This window comes from Glycine max, chromosome 17, assembly GCF_000004515.6.
Source record: "Glycine max cultivar Williams 82 chromosome 17, Glycine_max_v4.0, whole genome shotgun sequence".
Lineage (NCBI taxonomy): Eukaryota > Viridiplantae > Streptophyta > Magnoliopsida > Fabales > Fabaceae > Glycine > Glycine max.
In genome coordinates this window covers 12,625,666-12,645,383 of record NC_038253.2, presented here as the reverse complement: position 1 = coordinate 12,645,383, position 19,718 = coordinate 12,625,666, and the positions used below count along the sequence as shown (strand labels likewise).

Genomic DNA, 19,718 nt, shown 5'->3' with positions numbered 1-19,718 from the left:
TCGAGTTTATGAGACCTTTATGAGTTTATATAGAATCGCGAGTTTGACAACCTTGTTTAGTAACCTTGTTTAGTTAAGTAGGTAAATTATTGTAAATCCTAGGCATTTTTTTATTTATTATTTCTACATATAAAAAACTAGAGATTGAATAAGGATGATGTCGCTCTTGAATTTATTTGTTAGTATCCCACCATCATAATTTAATTTTTGTTCTTTGTGTAAAGGGTATAGTTTAAATGGAAAGAATAATGGCTTCTGTAATTCGAAAAAATATTTAAAATATTTTTTATTTTGAATTTAATTAAAATATCCTGACATAAAAAAAATTAGATAGGATATGATTGTTAGTTTTTATAATAAGTTTTTCAAAGGATACATTTAGGATAACTTTAAATTGACCAATGTAAAAACATTATACGAAATTTGTATGATAATTAAAGTCTTTTATTTTGTTTCATATGTGATTTTAAATCTATTATCTTATTTCAAAACTTAAATAAAAAAAACAGTAAAAAATACGTTTTTAGTAATTCCTATGCAAGTTTTGAAATAGAAAACAAATAAAAATCAAACTAATTTATACATTTTATCACTTAACTATCATTATTTGATGAAGTTTACTTTCCAAGTTTTTACCCACATTTTACTATCTTGTTTTTTCAATTTTTTCATATTATATATATATATATATATTTAATTTTTACATATTTTATCATCAATGTAACAAAATGATATCATTCTTTAGGGACACATTGATCATTCATTACACATTTAATATATCAGTAAAATGTGTGAAAAAAATTTGAGTAATAAAATTTGTAAATAATAATAACTTATTGGTAAAATATGCAATTAAGCTTAAAAATAAGGTAACATTTTTCTGTAATTATCCTTGTCTAGTTTTAAATTTTATAATAAATATTTAGTTATCAACATTTTATTGTCCATTGGTTAAATCGACTATGTAGCTCGAAAATTCTGATTGATAACAAAATTATGGAGATATGCAGATCTTGAAAATTTATATTTTATTTATACAATGGACGCCAAAAAACTAAAAAAGTATATGTGTACGAATATTTAATAAAAAAATAGATGCAGACATATTCAAATTCAATAACATTTCAGGCAGGCCATAAGTGTTTTTCTATATATATAATAAAAATAGGTAATACTGCATCGAAACGAACAGGCAATGACTATGGTAAAAAATAATATAAAAATCGGGTGAGTAACGGGTTAAATCAAATCTATCTACATCTTATCTTATGTAAAGTTTACCTGAATAACTTCGAATCTCCGGATGAAAACTTTAATTTTATAATCATCATCGTTGATATATATAAAATTTATTTAAATATTTCAGAATTGTCAGATTGAAATTTTAATTTTATGTTAATCATTGATCTAATTCACTCTAACCTAAACTTATAATAATTTTAAAATTTATCATTGGACAAATATTTTCTTAAAAGCAATAATTTATTAAATAATTTAGATGTTATAATAGTGTTTTTTGAACGGAAGATGCTATAATAATTTGAATTATTAAAATTAATGATTTTATAAATATGTGGATAAATTTAAATAATTCATACTATTTTATTTTAATTAATAACTAAGCATACGAATTATGAAATAAATTCTTATGTATTTAAATAATATTTTATTACAAAATAACTTATCATATATTTTGTTTTAAAATAATAAATAATGTATTGTATTTATTAATAAAATAATTATTTTGATTGGATAAAATATTTATTTAAATAATTATCTTTTGTATTTTCCATGAATGACAACAAGATTTTATCTTAAAAAATTCCAGCCCTAAACTGCAGTTTATTACATTTTTAATTTGATCTTAGATTTTGACAACAAAATTTGATCTTAAATATTATCTCAATTTTTTTTGACAGATTAAAAAATCTCACTACTTGACACATTAATATAGGATTAATTAGCAGTTTGGAGAAAAGCTTGACTTATTCATTTTAATACTAAAGAATATAATAATTAACACATTAAAGGTCTATAATTATTTTGATCGTCTGTTACTAAAAAAATTACAATTATTCAAACGATTAATGTGTCATTTGAAAATCAATTTAAGATATTTGCACGGTTTCCATAGCATGCAATATTATTTGAAATGCATGTCTTTCTACTATCTTTTTATTTTCTATACGATTTGGAGCATGATTTGAAATTTTTTCTCACTCTAATTTGAGGAAAAGTACTATTCTTCTACACTATTATGGCAGTCATCCTTACTTTCGTACGGGTGAGAGGGATTGCATTGTAATGGCATCTCTTGTGCTTTTATATATATATATATATATATATATATTCCTTTTATTGAGCTTAAAAAAAGGTTCAATTGCACCAATTAGGTACCTCAAAATCAATTTAAATTGGTTGACATGACATTGATTGACGTGTCTGAGAGAATAAAATGGTACAATTGTGATACGGGAAAAAAAATACCCAATTAGTGTAATTGGATTTGGAGACAAAAATTACAAATTTATCATATGTATATGACTCAATCAAAATCTCAAAAGACTAAAATCACACAAATGCATTACTTGGAGGACCAACATTGTAATTAAACACTAAAAAGTTATGTGGACTAGTCTATCCTCTCTAAAAATTTATTATATTTTGTAAAGTTACAATAAACTAAATACACATGTTTTTAAAGTTTAAAGACCAAATTTATTAATGTCAAACTAACAAGACTATGACGTGTCCATGTGTGACCAAAAATATAGGAATTAAAAAGTTTTTTTTTCTAACTTAAATATATTGATAGTACTTATAAATATTATTATTCAAGTTATATTTGACAAGATGTTTTAGTTAAATTTTAACTTTATTTATTAGTTGAAAGATTGTTTAATTGATGACAATCAAGTTTTTTTTCTAGAAATTTCTAGTATTTTTTTAATGCTTGAAATAATAGTTTTTAGCTTCTAACTTAAAATTTTTGTTGTTATTGAACATATATTATATTTTTTTATTAATATTTTCTATTTTATGTAAGATTTTATTATTTTATTTTCTCTTCTTCCATTCATAAGGTAAGATTTTATTATTTTTACTTTTACTTTACATAAAATAGGATTTTCTCATTTTTATCTTTTATTATTTAGGGTATTGATAATCCTATATATATATATATATATATATATGTTTATTTTATTATTTTATTTTTATTATGTTGCTAGATTATCATGTTGTTGGAATGAGGTGTCAACCTATATTCATAATTAGTGATTTTTTTCACTGTTAATCAATTAGAAATTATCCTCAACATAGTTTTTAACATAATTATCATAAAAGTCAATAAATTTACTTATCATACATAGACTATATAAGATCGACACATCACCGACCAAAGAGTACACAACCTATTTCAATAATTAATGTGAGCTAATATTATAAGACAATTATATTAGTTATTTATCATTGATGAGTTTTATTTTATGTGATCAAATTAAGTGAGTCTGTTATACAACTAAATTAGATGATATTGACTTAAATAAACAGATGTTAGTGTTGATCCATTAAGAAATAATGAAAACCCTATTAGGTTAACACACTGTAACAAAGTTATGGTTCGCAATATATCGAGACGTCATACATAGTTTCTATTCTCCCAATCAGAAGAATTACGAAGATCCTATTAAGGAATAAAGAGGCTCCAATTGAGGAATAACCATAAAGTCACCGGTTATGCTATTAGACGGTTATCCGTTACTCTACAACATTTCGTAACAGATCCTAAGAAGAGCGCATAAATCAGAAATCACCTACGAATTCATATTTCACTGCATTTGTTTTATCAATCATTATGGATTCAAGTATTCCTAAAACTCTTCTTAATAATCTAACGTAATGTGTTCCTGGTGGTTATTGTTATTTTATAAAGATCCCCTAAAATTTCAACATTGAGTGTATAAAATGAAGAGAATAAATGGTTTATATGATTGACACATCACCAATGGAAGAGTACACAATGCCTTAGTCTTAAGTGTGTAGCACAAAGAGACTAAAAACTTTATATAAATGACACATCATCGATCCAAGGTTACATAACTCCTCAATCTCGAGTGTGTAGCATGATGAAGAGACTAAAAGCTTTATAAAATCGATGCATAACTGCACTGAAATCTTTGTTTGCTCACCCTCGTCAGTCGACGTTTGTTCAGTATTTGAAGCGACAAAGTGTTTCATTTTGAAAGCTTGTGTGGGAAGCTGCATTGAATGCCCCCTCCCTGGAATGCCACCTGTGGCACCATGATTTGCGAGATTTTCTCATTGGGTGAAGGGTTGCATGTGTCTTCACACGTATCGTTTTGCAATGAGTGTGACTCCTCGCTAATCGAGGTCATGTGTTGTGTCTTGTGCCTATAAATAAACGGTTTTCATTGGTTGATTCGTAAGTAATTTGATGAGTCAAAAATAAATTTTCATTGTTTGAGTTGTAACTTGTAAGTAAATTTGATCAGTTAGTGTGTTTGGTTTATCATTCCAAAGCTCTCAACATACGTTCATTTTGAAGTTTCCTCTCACAGATTTCTCCACTAAATGATCTTGGAATTCGTGTTGCCAACAAACCAAACACACTATTAGTAAAAAATTTGATCGGTTGGGTTGTTATATGAGCTTTACACAAAATGCAATTTAAGATTTAAAAAGTGATGAAGCTTTCGAAATTTCACAAAGCCACGTTTGTTTAACAAAATAAAATTTCATAATTTTTGACAATTTTTAACCACTAGAAAACAAACATAACAAAATAATGCTAATAAAATGAACATCACATAATCACATAACATCCAAAATAGATAGAAATGACTAGAACGTTGGACTAAAAAAAGTCCGCCAACATTGATGGTCAATGAAAAGTTTAGGAACCAAAATCATTAATGTCAAAAAGTTAAAGATGAAAAACGTAATTTATCGTATAAAAATTTACACAATTGAATACTATTGAAAAATTTATTTGAGTGTTAACCAATAAAGTTTACAATTAGCTTTGGCTTAGTTGCATTTTTAACACTTAACTTTTTAAGTTTTAACGAATTTTACCTCCAATAAATTAATTTAATATATTTTATTCCTAACTGTTAAGAAATTTGTGAATTTTTTTCTTCTTCTTCATTTATCCATTAATAAGTACAAAGGTTGGGGGTAAAATGTGCCAAAAAAAATAGAGGAAAAATTCATCAAAAATAATTAAAAAATTGGTTGCAAATTTTGTAAATAAAAAAAAGATGCAATTATGTTAAATGTAAAATGGGAGGATAAAATTCATAAATTTCTTAAAAATTAAAAATAAAATACTTTAAATTAACTTATTAGAGATAAAATTCATCAAAAATTAAAATATTAGAATAAAAAATACAATTAAGGCTTTAGCTTTTCATGTGGCTGAAATTAAAAAAGAAAAAAGAAATGTGAAACAATTAATGCACAAGCATACACAGAAAAGTCGATGAGTGTGATGAAAAATAATATAAAATGGATGATGGTAAATAAATTTTATTATTATTTAAAAATTACACATTCTAGCTGAGTGCCGACTGTGAAGTTCTAATTCAAAAGATTAAAAATAAAGGATTTGTAAAAAAAAAAAGTATGTTGAAGAAACATTTAACTATTCATGACGGTCGAAATTAAAAGAAAATAAGGTGAAATAATGCATGAGGATCCGAAGAGTTAATGCCGGGTGATGAAAAATAATATAAAACGGGTGAAGGTTTAAACAATTAAAATATTTTATTATTTAAAAGTTACACAAACAAGCTGTCTCTTAAGTTCTAATTCAAAAAAGGATTCACAAAAAAAAAAAAAAATTGGTCCTGACAAAAGAAGTTTTAGAAAGTTTCTTCAACAAAAAAAAAGGTTTTAGGAAAGTATGTACGTTGAAGAAACTTTAATATATTAGCAAGTATTTTATGAGTTGTAAATTCTTAATTCAAAATTAAAAATATAATGTAATTAATATACACAATTGATTTAAATAGAAAATGTAAATTAGGCTGGCATATGTTTGACCTTTGTTAAAAAATAAAGTATGTATTCGAACAGAAAAGAACTACACAAACTAATCAAAAAGCTTCCCTGAAAAAGACTAATAAAAAGTTGAAATTAATATATTAAGATTATATTTGATAAAATTAGCTCCAAAAGTTATCATGAATGTTTTATAAAATTATCTATCAAAGTTACAGAAAATATAAAATGATATAAATGAATAATATATTTATATGATATTTTTATATAAATCCTAATTTTATTTTATTGATAAAAATATGTTTTAGAATATTTAACATGTTAGTTTTTAATTAATTTTAAACAGTTATATTTATTTATAGATAAATCATTTTAATTATATTTTTTACTTTCAATTATTATATTCTGGTTGAATTATTCTCAAGGTCTCCATATTTTTTTACCAAATTTTTTAGGAGTTTTTATTTTTTTAATTCAGTCCCTAAATTTTTATTTATTTTTCAGTTGAGTTCTTCTATCTAATTGTTATTGTAAAAGATTAACTGTGAATACTTAATTAGATATGTAAACAATGGAATGGTGCCTCTATAAGCACAATTGAACCAATTGTAAGAATTTTTTGAAAAGTCAAATAATTATCTAAAAATACCTTAATTGATTTGACAATTGGATAGGTTGAAAGTTTGTATAAATATCTCAATCTAGTTGTGCTTACAACCGAATACAAACATATCGAGTCATTGTCTCTACCTTTTAATTAGGTGCATGTTATTAATATCTAGTTTAATTCATGTAATGGTTAAAATATCTAAAAGTGTAATTTTAAAATTAATAGAAAAATAACGTGAATAGAGTAATGGTTAAAATAAATAATTTAGTATTAGAATATTAAAAATAATAAAATAAAACAAAACTATCATCTAACAATATCAATATCCTAAGGTATAAGTTGAAATAATAAAATAAATTTTGTAAATAATAGGATGGTTAAAATAAATTGTACAATTTGGAAATATCCAATTTTTTAATAAAAATAAAAAAGAAAATGTTATTTATCATCATCAATGTCTTATATGATAAACAAGTAAAGAGAAAATCCTATTATATGTAAAAAAAAAAAAGTAATAAAATCTTAGCTTATGAGTGAAAGAAAATAAAAATTAAATAAAATCTCACCTCACCTAGAAAAGATTAAAAAGAAAATCTAATAAATAGTTAAAGTTAAAAAAAACTAAAAAATTAGAAACTAATATTTTAATTTTGTCATATAATAATTTTAGTAAGTTGGAAATTACCTTTGGGTCCTTACTTAATAAAAGTTAAACAGAAAGAAAACAAAAAGGTTTTTATCCATAAGAGTGTAAGCTACCAGTTACTTAGTACATGTGTGGTTTTCTATTAGAAAATTATGTTTGAGGCTAAGATCATTTTATCAATGGATTAAGAGTTTTACTTTTGTGTTTATTTTGTTTGTAGCTTTTGGGTTTACATTAAAAGATGCTCTCTATAATATTTCCAATTACAAACCAGATATACCACTAGAAGGTGAGTGGGACAAGTGTTGCGGTCCAATATCGTGTTTGAGACAGTGTCGACGGTTGTTTTGTTCTGGTCGATGGTGCAAACATGGATATCTTAGGTGTGTTCTGGTCGACAGTGTCGACGGTTGATTTTAGTGATGCTCGTTGTTGCTGCTCTCTTCCTCCGCACCAATGTGTCCACACCACCACTATAAGAAAATATATCTTTTCTAATAAAAAAATTATCATTAAAAACTTAAAAAATTATCACTAAAAGTATTTAATGATAATATTTTGATTTCTCACGTTATTAATACATGAGTCAATGTTATAACAATGACAATATTTTTTATTGTCACAAAAATACTTTTTATTATGAAAACAGTATTTTTATATAATTGTTATCATGTTTGATAAGAGTTTATAATGACAAAATTATTAATGATCAAATGTTATTATTAGTATCAATTTTTCGTCACAACTAGTTACTAATCGTAATTAGTATGATTTTTATTATTATTTTTAAATAAAATATTGTCTTATTATCACTATATTATTTTTTTTAAAATACACCAATAATGTATTGAAAATTATTTTTAAATGCTAAAATAAATATCATTAAAATAAAAGTAAAAAAATTTAAGTAAATCAAAGTTTACATTAAAATATAACAAAATCATTACATGTTGAACGATAAACTAAAACAATATATAATATCCAAAAATATGTAAATCAAATACATTAATACAATATTTAGACTCTCATGAAAATAACAAACCAACAAAATCTATAATATTAAAGTCTTGACATAACAATAAAAAGTAATATCTTTATAAGTTTCAATCCCAAAATTACAGTACTAATATCTTTATGAGTTTCAATCCTGCAAATAAATATAAAAAATAATAAATCAGATAAAATCAAATAATTGGTATTTTTTTAGATAAATAATCACATAATAAGTCATAAAAGAAAATATTCAATAAAAGAATTTTATATTATTAACCTGAGCACACGAGTTAATAGGTGATTCAGAGGCTGATAATTCTTTCAATATGTCTAACATATGGCGTTTCACTTCATTTTCAAGATTTTGCTTCATTTGTTCTGAGTTAGTTTCAATTAACTCTCGTTAAGATTGCACTTTAATATGAAGTTGGATAATGACATACTCTTGCTTTTTTGTAATATCTATCAACTTTTGCATTTCCAACTCCAAATTATTTGCTTGATTTTGTGCATTCTCAAGTTGATTTTGAATAATTTGTTTGTGTGAAATTTTTTTTGTTATTGGTGCACTACCAACACCTAAAGAATGATTTGACTTTCTTCCTAATACCATGACAAAGTGTTCAACAAGTGGTACAAGAGCTTTTGAAATTTTCTCTTAATATATATCACCCACATTCTCCAAAGCTTCAGGTATAATGTTCAAAAAATATGTATAATTTTCACAATGACATTAAAATCTTCACATTACTAGTTGACAAATGGTGGAAAGAAAAACATTTCACAAAAATATAACTAGACATGCTATCATAATACAATTAATATCTTTAATTCTAATATTAACATCAAGACTTTAAAATGAATTTTTTTTTACCATGATTTCTTCTCCTTTTAGAATGCACCAAGTTGCATTAGATTTCATGTGTGTGACCTTCCAAACTTCCATAACATTTGGCCATTCACCGGATATTGAATCTTCTTTATTAAAATTTAATATAGTCAAAAACAAATTGAATAATATAGAAATAATGCCTTTATAAATTTCATCAACCTTTCATATATCATATAAAAACAATCAAAAAATAAAAAATGAGTTATTTTTATATAACTTATAAGAAAAGTAATATAAAATATTAAAAGATGTTACCGTTTCAAATGCCTTTTGCACAATTGATTTTGTATCAATAATTGAACTTATTTCTTACTTGCTTCGATTAGCTTTGTTTGTCAAGATTCTTTCCTACATCAAAGTATAAATGATTTTATATTATAAGTATAAACCTTTCAAAAAATTATGTTCAAAATAATAAAATAATTTTACCCGAAATTTTGAACCACTCCATTTATTTTTTATTAGCCAATTCCAATCTTCTTGAGATACATATTTTGGTCTATCCTTTTCTTTAAGATAAGCTTGATGTAAATGATAAAACTTATTCTTGTATTGAGATTGAATTTGCTTCATTGCATATTCTTTCACCTTATCAGACAAACTAAAAGCATCTTTATATCACATGTTTTCATTACAAAAAGTAAAAATTAAATACCATCAAGATACATTATCAAACCAATTTGAAGATATAACTAATATTCAAATATATAAATAAAATTGAATATAATTGACCTAATTATATACTAACCTTCATATGTCGCCACATTTCATCTACATCATCTCTACTAATTTCACTTCAACCATTAACTTGTAAAGGAGCTTTCTGACGATTACATACTTGTACTTCAAACTTAAAATATTTTGCATGTTTTTCGCAAATCTTATATAATGGTGGAGGGAATTGGATGTCAATACCTTTTCCTTTTGTCGTAAGCTTTTCCTTTTTCTTTTGAAATTTTGTATTTATTGTATGCCCGCGTTCCTTCTTTATGACATGCTTATCTAAAATAAATAAGATAAGTTCTAATATTTTCAATAATAATTTTTTATTAAAAATTATTCTATAAAAGTACCTACATTAGATTCAACTTGTTTTACATTGGTCAATGCTAAAGCATGAGATGCACTATTAGGTAGAGATTCCTTCACTTACTTTTCAAGAGAGTGATGTATGAACGGATCATTATAGACTCTTTTAGAATTCAATATCTATGATTTCACAATCTATCAATTACAACGATTAATCATAAAAATAAGAAATAAATATAAGTTAAACTTGTGTCTAATATAAACTAATATTTCATTGATTACATTTTCTTATTTATATTTATATATTTCGTTTTTATTTTTATTATTTATATTATCTTACTTATGTTTTATTATTTATAAATAATAAAATATTAATAATACAATATGTAAATTTATAACATAAATTATCACTTAATTTACAACAAACAAATGTGACTTGGTAGTTTGGTTTGTTTCTCATAGTGAGATATTTTATGTTCAACTCTTCTTTTTATTTTAAATTTTTAATAATGTTTAATTTGTCAATAGTAATTGAAAATAAATAAACTAATCAAATATAATATAATATTTATGACAAAAAAAAAATTTTTCGTCACAAATATTTTAATGATATCAATTACTTGACTAGAATGTGTATTAGTGATAGTTTTAAATTAAATATGAAAATAGAATATATAGATATTTATAAGTTTTTTGTAACAATTTTTTTTGTCACTAATAATAAAATTACAGTGACAGCTTTTTTATCACTGTTATAAATAATATTCGTGAAAAAATGAAATTCAATCACCGATAATATATTTTTAGTGATAACTTTAATTTTTGTCATAATTTTTTAGTTGCTAAAAATCATAATTGAACACACTAATTGCAATTGCTTGAGTAGATGACGTTTTTTAAAATGGGAAGTGTTCATCGATAATGCTCACAAATCACTAACTGTGACAACATTCACTTTGCAAAAACACAAACAAGATTCAACAAGCATAACGACAAATTTAATGTTGGGGGTTAGTTTTAAAAACGATTTACCATTCAGGATGTGTTTGCAACGTTTTAACGTAGGGGATCTATTTTTTCAATGGATCCCGCAAGTGGCAATGGCGAAATGGCTGTTCCGCCATCTGCAATGACGAGAGGATGGGTGTTGCCATTGAAGATGGCGATAAGCTTACTTACCTGGAGTGTGACGTGGTGATCTCGCCAGTTGGAATGGCTAGACATGCTGACCAAGCCCATGTTTTGACACAAGCATAACACCGGCGTCGAGCACTTTCCGTTGGCACCATAAACGCCTAACACCTCTAATATATTTAATTGGTCAATAAAACAAAAGGGCAAAGCGGTAAAACACGTGGACATCAGATTAAAACAATTAAATAACTAAAAGTATTTTAAATTGGAGAAAGCTGTTCCCAGTAACAAATCTCACACGTTGAATATAATACTCATAAATCGACGGTGGATAAAACATGGTCCAAAATGGACCACCTAACTACATGGTCCCCCGTATCCTGCTCGTATCTTCCAGGGTATATAGCGAAAATACAAGTACACCGTTTAAATTAACTTATTTTGATTTTTTTTATAGTTTTTAAAAAAAATACAAAATGCTTTTTAAAACTAAGTTCTAAACATGAGTGAACTAATGGATCTAATTCAATTTGTTGAGCGGTGTACTTAATGTGTGTAAGGATTATAAACTTTTAAGTATCTGTTTTTTTATTCTTATTATAGATGAAAAAAAGTGAGTTTATTGTTAAGAAATTATGAACTAATTATGGATTTTTATTATCGTTACATTTCCTTGATCAACATTTTTTATAAATATTATTAATTTAATTAAATAGATATTTCTAGAAATATTTAATATAATTTTTTAATGATTATTATGAACCTTAAAAATAATAAATACTTGTATATATAGGAAAACTTCAGTAGTCAGTTCAACCTTTAATTCTTATTTGAAATTATTTATTTAAAATTAAAAAAAATCGACCATGTCTTTTTAAAAACCTCTAAAACCAACAGTTATTTTAAGGGGAAAGAAAGTAAATACTCACATGCAATAAACCCAAGAAACACACTACATTGTGTATCTCAATAATTAAGGGTAAAATTATTAAATGGCAGGACCATCATGTATATTTATGATCTCAATCAATTTTTACATGATATATAATTAAAATTTTCAATTTATTAAAAGAATCTAATTAATAAGACTTCATAGCTAGAGACTAGTTTGGTCCATAATGATCTTAGATATATATATATATGGGAAATGGATTCACATACTCTCAATCTGAATCCTTAATTTTATTTTGAATGAGCGGATGAGATTTAATAACTAAAATCTTATGCACATTTACCTTGTATGTGTTTCCTTTTGTAATTCCTATACCTCATTCTATCTTCCCTTTTTAACACTAGAAAGCTAACTCTATTTTCTCTTCTTGCACCTAGTTTGCATTTTGTTGATTTCCATTTTGATGCTTTGATTATAGAAACGATAATCGAAGTTGCCACAAGCTTGAGATAGTACAAGTGAACAATGTAAGTTGATTTTCATTGCCTATATTCTCGCTTCTTATGCCAACTATGCATTTTCTTTAAATTTGACAAATTTTGACTATTCTATTTTTTTTATTAATTCAATTATCCACTTCCTAGACCTTATCTATATAATTCAATAATCCATTTAGTAAACTTCCTCTGTGCTTCAATTATCTATTTTGTAAACTTGCTTTGTTAATTTTAATTTTCTTATTAAGTACAATGATAGCAAATACTCTGTGCAACAACTAATTATTTCATAAATTTAGATTTTAACAAATTTTGATTATTGAAAATATGCAAACCTGTTCAGTGATGGCAAATACTCTTGGTAATATAGAAATACAAGAAATTGAGTCCATTAATGTCATGTCCATGGATACACCACTTTCATTTGGGGAGGTTATGCCGAGAGATGCTTCAAATGATGCTGAAGAATTGAATATCCAACCTTGTCTTGGGTTGGAGTTTGAGTCTCTTGAAAAGGTTAGAGAATTTTATAATTCATTTGCTAAGAAGAATGGTTTTGAAATACAGATTTGATCAATTAAACCAAATATGATAGTCTTGGTATGTTGTTGTGAAGGTCAACACAAAGTAAAAAGTTTAGTGGAAAAGGATACTAATGATAACATTTGTCAAAGTAAAAGAAAGTGCTCAACTCTTTGAACTAGTTGTCAAGCTTCACTTACTATTTCAAGAGGTGACATAGCAATCAATTGGGTTGTAAAATCATTTAGCAATGATCACAACCATGTAATGCTTAGCCCCAAAAGTGTGTGTTATATGAGGTGTCATAAAAAGATGAGTGTTGTTGCACAGAGTCTTGTGGAAAAATTAAGGAAGGTTGCTTCAATTTTCAACAATGGTGACTCATCTTTCTCAAATAGAGATTGTTGGAATCATATCAAAAATCTTCGAAGAAAAAATTTAGATGTTGGAGATGTTGAAGCTATTTTCAATTATTGCAAAAGAAAACAAGTTGAAAATCCTAATTTTTTCTATGCAATCCAATGTGATGATGATTCTTAGATGGTAAATTCTTTTTGGGTAGATGCTAGATAAAGGGTAGCTTACCTGCAATTTGGAGATGTTATAACTTTTGATACCACCTATAAAACCAATAAGTATAGTATGCCATTTGCACCATTTATTGGAGTGAATAATCATTATTAGTCAATTTTGTTTGGTTGTGCATTGTTACAAGACGAATCAGAGAATTCTTTTACTTGGTTATTTCAGACTTGGCTCAAGGAAATGGGTGGGAAAAAACCTGTTTCTATCATAACTGATCAAGATTTAGCAATTGGAGCTGTTATAAAAAAAGTGTTTCTAGAAACAAGACATCGTCTTTGCTTGTGGCACATTAGGAAGGAGTTTCCTGAAAAGTTAGCTCATGTATACCATAAAAGATCTACTTTCAAGCGTGAGCTTAAAAGATGCATCCGAGAGTCACCTTGTATTGATATTTTTGAAGAAGAATGAAAGCGCCTAATGAAAGAGTATAACTTGGAAGGAAATGAATGACTTCAGGGATTATACATGATTAAAGAATCATGGATACCTATTTTCAGTAGGAGTACATTTTTTGCTGGTATGAATACTACTGAAAGAAGTGAGGGCATTAATGCCTTTTTTGATTCTTTTGTACACTCGAGAACAACCTTACAAGAATTTGTGGTGAAGTTTGAAAAGGTATTTGATTGTCGCTTAGAAGTAGAAAAAAGGAAAGATTACGAATCTAGGCATAAATCTCATATTTTGAGTACTGGCTCCAAACTTGGACATCATGCTGCATTTGTTTATACAAGAAATGTTTTTGGAAAATTTCAAGATGAGCAAAGGAAGATCAACGAGTTTACTAAGAAAAAGATTGGAAGAGATGGGCCTAGTTATGTCTATCAGGTGTCTAGTTGCTATGATGCTCGAGATACATTTATTGTTAATGTAGATTTAGACTCAAAGGTTGCTAAATGTGACTGTCACCTTTTTGAATTTATAGGGATATTGTGTAGACACATATTAGTATTTTTTTCAAGCAAAAGGGGTTGTTTAAATTCCCGATCATTTTGTTTTGCAACGTTGGACGAAGGATGCTAACAAATGTATTGAGGTTAGTGATGCTGAAAATAACTTTGATGGTCAGTCCACTACACCTAGGATTTTAAGAAGGATGCACGCACAACAACAAGCAAGCATATTAGTTGATCTTGCTGAAGAATCGAAAGAGATATATAGGTTCATTGTTTTGGAGTTGGGCCAAACTCACAAGTCAACAATTGTAATGAAAACAAGTTTATCTACGGGTGACAACATACCACTTTTGGAGTCAAGTCTCACCATTGGGAACAAACTCTGCATGCCAGAACAAGTAAGTGAAGTGCCACATTTGATTCTTGGAGACCCACACATATCACAAACAAAGGAAATAAAAAAGGATGGGGAAAAAGTGTCTCATAATAATAGATTGAAAAGTGGGCTTGAAGTATCACTTAATAAGTCATTGGTTAAAAGGAAAACATGCCATGAGTGTGGAGAGCATGGTCACAACAACAGGACTTGCAAGAAAACAAATCTAAATGATTAATAATGCAAGCTTTATGGCATTCTTTCAAATCTTTAACTTGTGTTTTATTCATTATCATAACTAATCAGTGTTATTTTTGCAGGTCTATGATGATGAAGGACTATTTCATTGACAAGGTTTTTATTGAGGAGGAATATGGTTTTTTGTTTAGAATCTAGTTTAAGTTTTGTTGGAGAAATGTTTAACAATTAGTAAATTATTTACTTTGGTTGAGAATCATATAACAACAAATGTTTATTTGTAGTAATCAGTTTATAGCCTTTTGAACTATTGGTGAAATCATTCTGCGATATGCTCTGATATAGAAGTATACAATTGTTATTTGGTTCATAAGATTTTCACGCAATATACTTTGAGAGATGGAAGAAACAATTATATATATTTTTTACATTGATGAAGTGTTAATTAAAGAAAATGGAGTACAATTATTTATTAAAGAACTGTGCATGTGGTGACTCATCGGAGTCTTATTGGAAGAATATATGCAACGAGTTTTTAATTTGGTGGCTAAAAAATGAAGTAAATTCAAGTTTTATAGTAAACAATTTATGTGCAAATGAATAAAACCTATTATTCATTAGAATTCTTAGATAAAGTACCTAAAAAATACAATTGTCATTCAAATCAGAACTCATATGTATATATGTATCCCATGTATTCGATCACACAATAGAGAGTGAGTAATTTGCTCGTGTGGTGTTCAACTCATGTAAAGTTTATGAATCTTGTCATCCTTTCACTTTTGTATTTACCTATCACATGATTAATACCATGCATATATTCATTCATACAAAAGATAATGTGAATAATTTGCTCATCAACTCAAGTGCTAGATATAATAAAGTGACAATTTTGTGTGTACATGTCCCCATTTAGGTGCACGAGAATGTGCATACATATCCCTATATAGTATCTATAACTGAAATAAAAAAATGAAAATAAATGAAATTTAAGCTATGTATAAGAGACAAAATGTTTGAAGTGAGTTTTATAGTTACTGAGAAAAACGATAAATGGTCATTAGCGAATTGGGGGAGGAAGAGAGATAGAGGTTTGGTATGTGTGTAGTTCGTAGGAGATTTAAATGCTAGATTTTATAGGAAAATGAAATGCAAACTAGGTGCGGGAAAAGAGAATGGAGAAAACTTCCTAGTGTTAGAAAGGGAAGATAAACATATAAATGTTTATGAATTGCAAATGGAACAAGAAAAAGATAAGTGTGTATAGGATAAATCTCATCCGCTTATTCAAAATAAAATTAAGGGTCCATGTTGAAAATAAAGTAAGTGAATCTCTTCCTTATATATAGGAAATTTTCGTGGAAGAAAGATTTCATGACCATATAATAATAATTTCTCATGTAAAGGATGTGATGTAATGTTGAGGTGAACTCGTGTAGCTACCCCTACCTTAATCATTCTCATTCTCTTTTATATTTTTCAAATGACAGAAGACTGCACCGAAACAGAACTCACTCATCACACTCAGCATCAACCTCAACGTCCAAGACTCAAAATACAAATGTTGGTGACGTATATCCCTATACATATCCCTTGCTCTTACAGGCCAATCTGCAGCCACTCTTTTAGGAAGGTTATACTATGACAGTGGTGGCAATAGCAAATGGATGGCAACATTTGTTCAAACCGCAGGATTCCCTTTACTACTTCCACTCTTTTTCTACTTCCCAACAACACATGACAATTCTAGTACTAGCATGCCTAATGATAATAATTTCTCCGAAACCAAACCAAAACTCTACACTCTAGTTTTCCTCTACATAGCTTTCGGCTTAATTGTTACGGCGAATGACTAGATGTATTCCTATGGACTTCTATATCTCCCTCTCACCACCTATTCTCTAATAGGTGCAACCCATTTAGTCTTCAATGCAGTGTTCTCTTACTTCCTCAACGCCCAAAAGTTCACAGCATTCATACTAAACTCTACAGTCCTCCTCACCATATCAGTTTCCCTTCTCGCGATCAACGGCGAATCTAACGACCCTATGGGTCACTCTAGCGAAAAGCATATATATGTATGGGTTCATCTCCACCCTTGCTGCATCAGCCACGTTTGCCCTGCACCACTGTCTTGTGCAGGTTTTTATTTTTATTTTATTTATCCGCAAATGTTAATTTATTAGAGCATTAGAGATAAGATTCCAAAAAATAATAAATAAGGGATCCTTATATGAAACTATTTGGAATTACAAATATATTTTGCATTAAAAACAAATATGTAATTTTATTAAAATTGACAATTAAAATTTTAGTTTAAAGTTCTTTATAATTTGAGTTGTTTGTATTTTTTATCTTCTTAAAAAACAAACACTTTGAGTTATTAATTATTACTAGCATTAGAACCGTGTAATGCATGGTTTTTTTAGTAAATGAAAGAGTGACAGAATAAAATAATAAAATAAAATATTTAAATTTTTTAAAAACAAAAATAAAATACATCAAAAAATAAAAAAAGTGAAAACTGTCTAATGGTTGACATGTGGTGACGGTCAGATTTAATATATAGTAGATAATAAGTTCACTACATGATGATAAAATTATTTGAAAGAGCGTGTTAATTTAAAAGTATCTATTAGAATATATGCTTGAAAATTCATTTAACATGAATTTGTGAATATAACATGTTTGAAAAAATAATCTCTTATATTTTTTATCACATGTTATATTCAATTTGATTAAGAAAACATAAAAGGAGGTAACAATTTTAATCTATTTATAAAAGTAACATAAAAAAAATACTACATAATTATAAATGTATTTTTTAAATTTTTTGATCCATTCTAGACATGAGTCTTAGACGGTCACACCTGTGAATTATGCTCATGGTCGTCACTGAGCAGAGGGGATTGAATCGTGATCTTGAGCATAATTTTTACGTTCTTGTGCCCTGAGTAATCATAGGATATATCTTTCGATTCTTTATTTACTAAATACTTAATTTTATTGAATAAAAATTACGTACATTGAGATTTTATAAATCATATTAGAATGATATTCTATTAATTAAACTAATTTTAAAGTATGCTAAAATTAAAAGATTTAAAAACATAGTTTTTTACATTCTGATTTCATTATTATTAAGGAATCATTTATATCAATAAAAATAAATTGTCTTAAATTAATATTTATTAAATGTATTTTCTTTCACATTTTACATGTACCATCAAGAAAGAAAGAAAAAAAAAAACCGGGCATAAAATTACAACAACATCCAACATGAATTTGTCGAGGCCCGTGTCTCAGCTCAATTGCAAAAGAGATTGCTATAATTAACTTCACAAACAGTTGGTCCGTAGTTCCTTGATTTCTTCAACCCTTGTAACCTAAAGTCCCCAACAACGAAATCATCATCATCACTTGTATTTGTATCTGCCTTGGCTTTTTTGTCATCTCTAGATATTGTTGATACACATAAGAGAGATACCCCCCATAACCTTCATCGCGTTGATTTTGTCATGAAAGAAAATAGCAGCAAGGAAGGGAACGATGGGCAACTCCATAGTATATATCACAATAGAGAACAACGAAGACACCTCAAAAATCAAACCAAAAAGTCCAATGCATGATGTTTGCCATGTCACAGCGGTCCAAAACCGAACCATCACATATGATACCTTTCCATCTTCATATTCCCTTATCTCCCTATCCAAACTTCTCCATTCTCCACTTACGATGCAACAACACGAAGCAACGAGGGAAGGGTAAAGTTGCATGTCCAGGATAATTGAAAAGGTTTCTCTTTAATAACTTTCTCGAAATTAAAGCAACCTACACAAGAACGTAAAAAATATAAAATCTCAATGTACATAATTTTTATTCAATAAAATTAAGTATTTAGTAAATAAAGAATCGAAAGATATATCCTATGATTACTCAGGGCACCAATTACATTAAATACTTATAAAATTATTAATTAATCAATAAAAAATTTATCAATTCTTAGTAATGAATTTAAATTTTTGATATAATTAAGATCTTAACGAACACAATTTAATGAAGAAAAAAATTAATTTTTTAGTCATTAACTGATTAAATATAATATAATCTGTTAACTTATTAAAGTTTTGCTAATAATATTCCTCTAAAGTTAGAGTTGCAAATAATAATAAAAATATTATGTTATTTTTTTTGTTGATTTTTGAATATGAAAGATGTTACGATATTAAAGAATATTGTCATACGCTTATCTTGATTAACCATAATTAATTTGATATTTATTTAGTATTGAACTTACGGGTCATACACTTTTAATCTTTACATAAGAAAATATTTTATTTGATAATTAAATTAAAAATTTTAATTTAATTAAATAAATATTTTAGTGAAATATTATTATATTCTTGACTAGTACGAATAATATA

General features: G+C 26.9%; 2 long non-coding RNA genes across 4 annotated transcripts; one reads left to right on the top strand and one right to left on the bottom strand.

Moving 5' to 3' along the window:
• Positions 1 to 8,229: 8,229 nt before the first annotated feature.
• On the bottom strand, positions 8,230 to 11,697 carry LOC121173843 (uncharacterized). 3 transcript variants are annotated; one of them, XR_005889359.1, is made up of 3 exons: positions 9,914 to 11,697; positions 9,421 to 9,513; positions 8,230 to 8,427 (listed from the first exon to the last, which is right to left on the bottom strand). It is a non-coding gene; the product is annotated as an uncharacterized lncRNA (long non-coding RNA). The 3 variants fall into 3 exon arrangements; XR_005889358.1 differs by lacking the exon at positions 9,421 to 9,513 and having other exon boundaries at positions 9,914 to 10,167; positions 11,227 to 11,691; XR_005889360.1 differs by lacking the exon at positions 9,421 to 9,513 and having other exon boundaries at positions 9,914 to 10,167; positions 11,374 to 11,691.
• Positions 11,698 to 12,511: 814 nt separating this feature from the next.
• On the top strand, positions 12,512 to 15,667 carry LOC121173842 (uncharacterized). Its single transcript, XR_005889357.1, has 3 exons — positions 12,512 to 12,747; positions 13,061 to 13,233; positions 15,417 to 15,667. It is a non-coding gene; the product is annotated as an uncharacterized lncRNA (long non-coding RNA).
• The last annotated feature ends 4,051 nt before the right edge of the window (positions 15,668 to 19,718 follow it).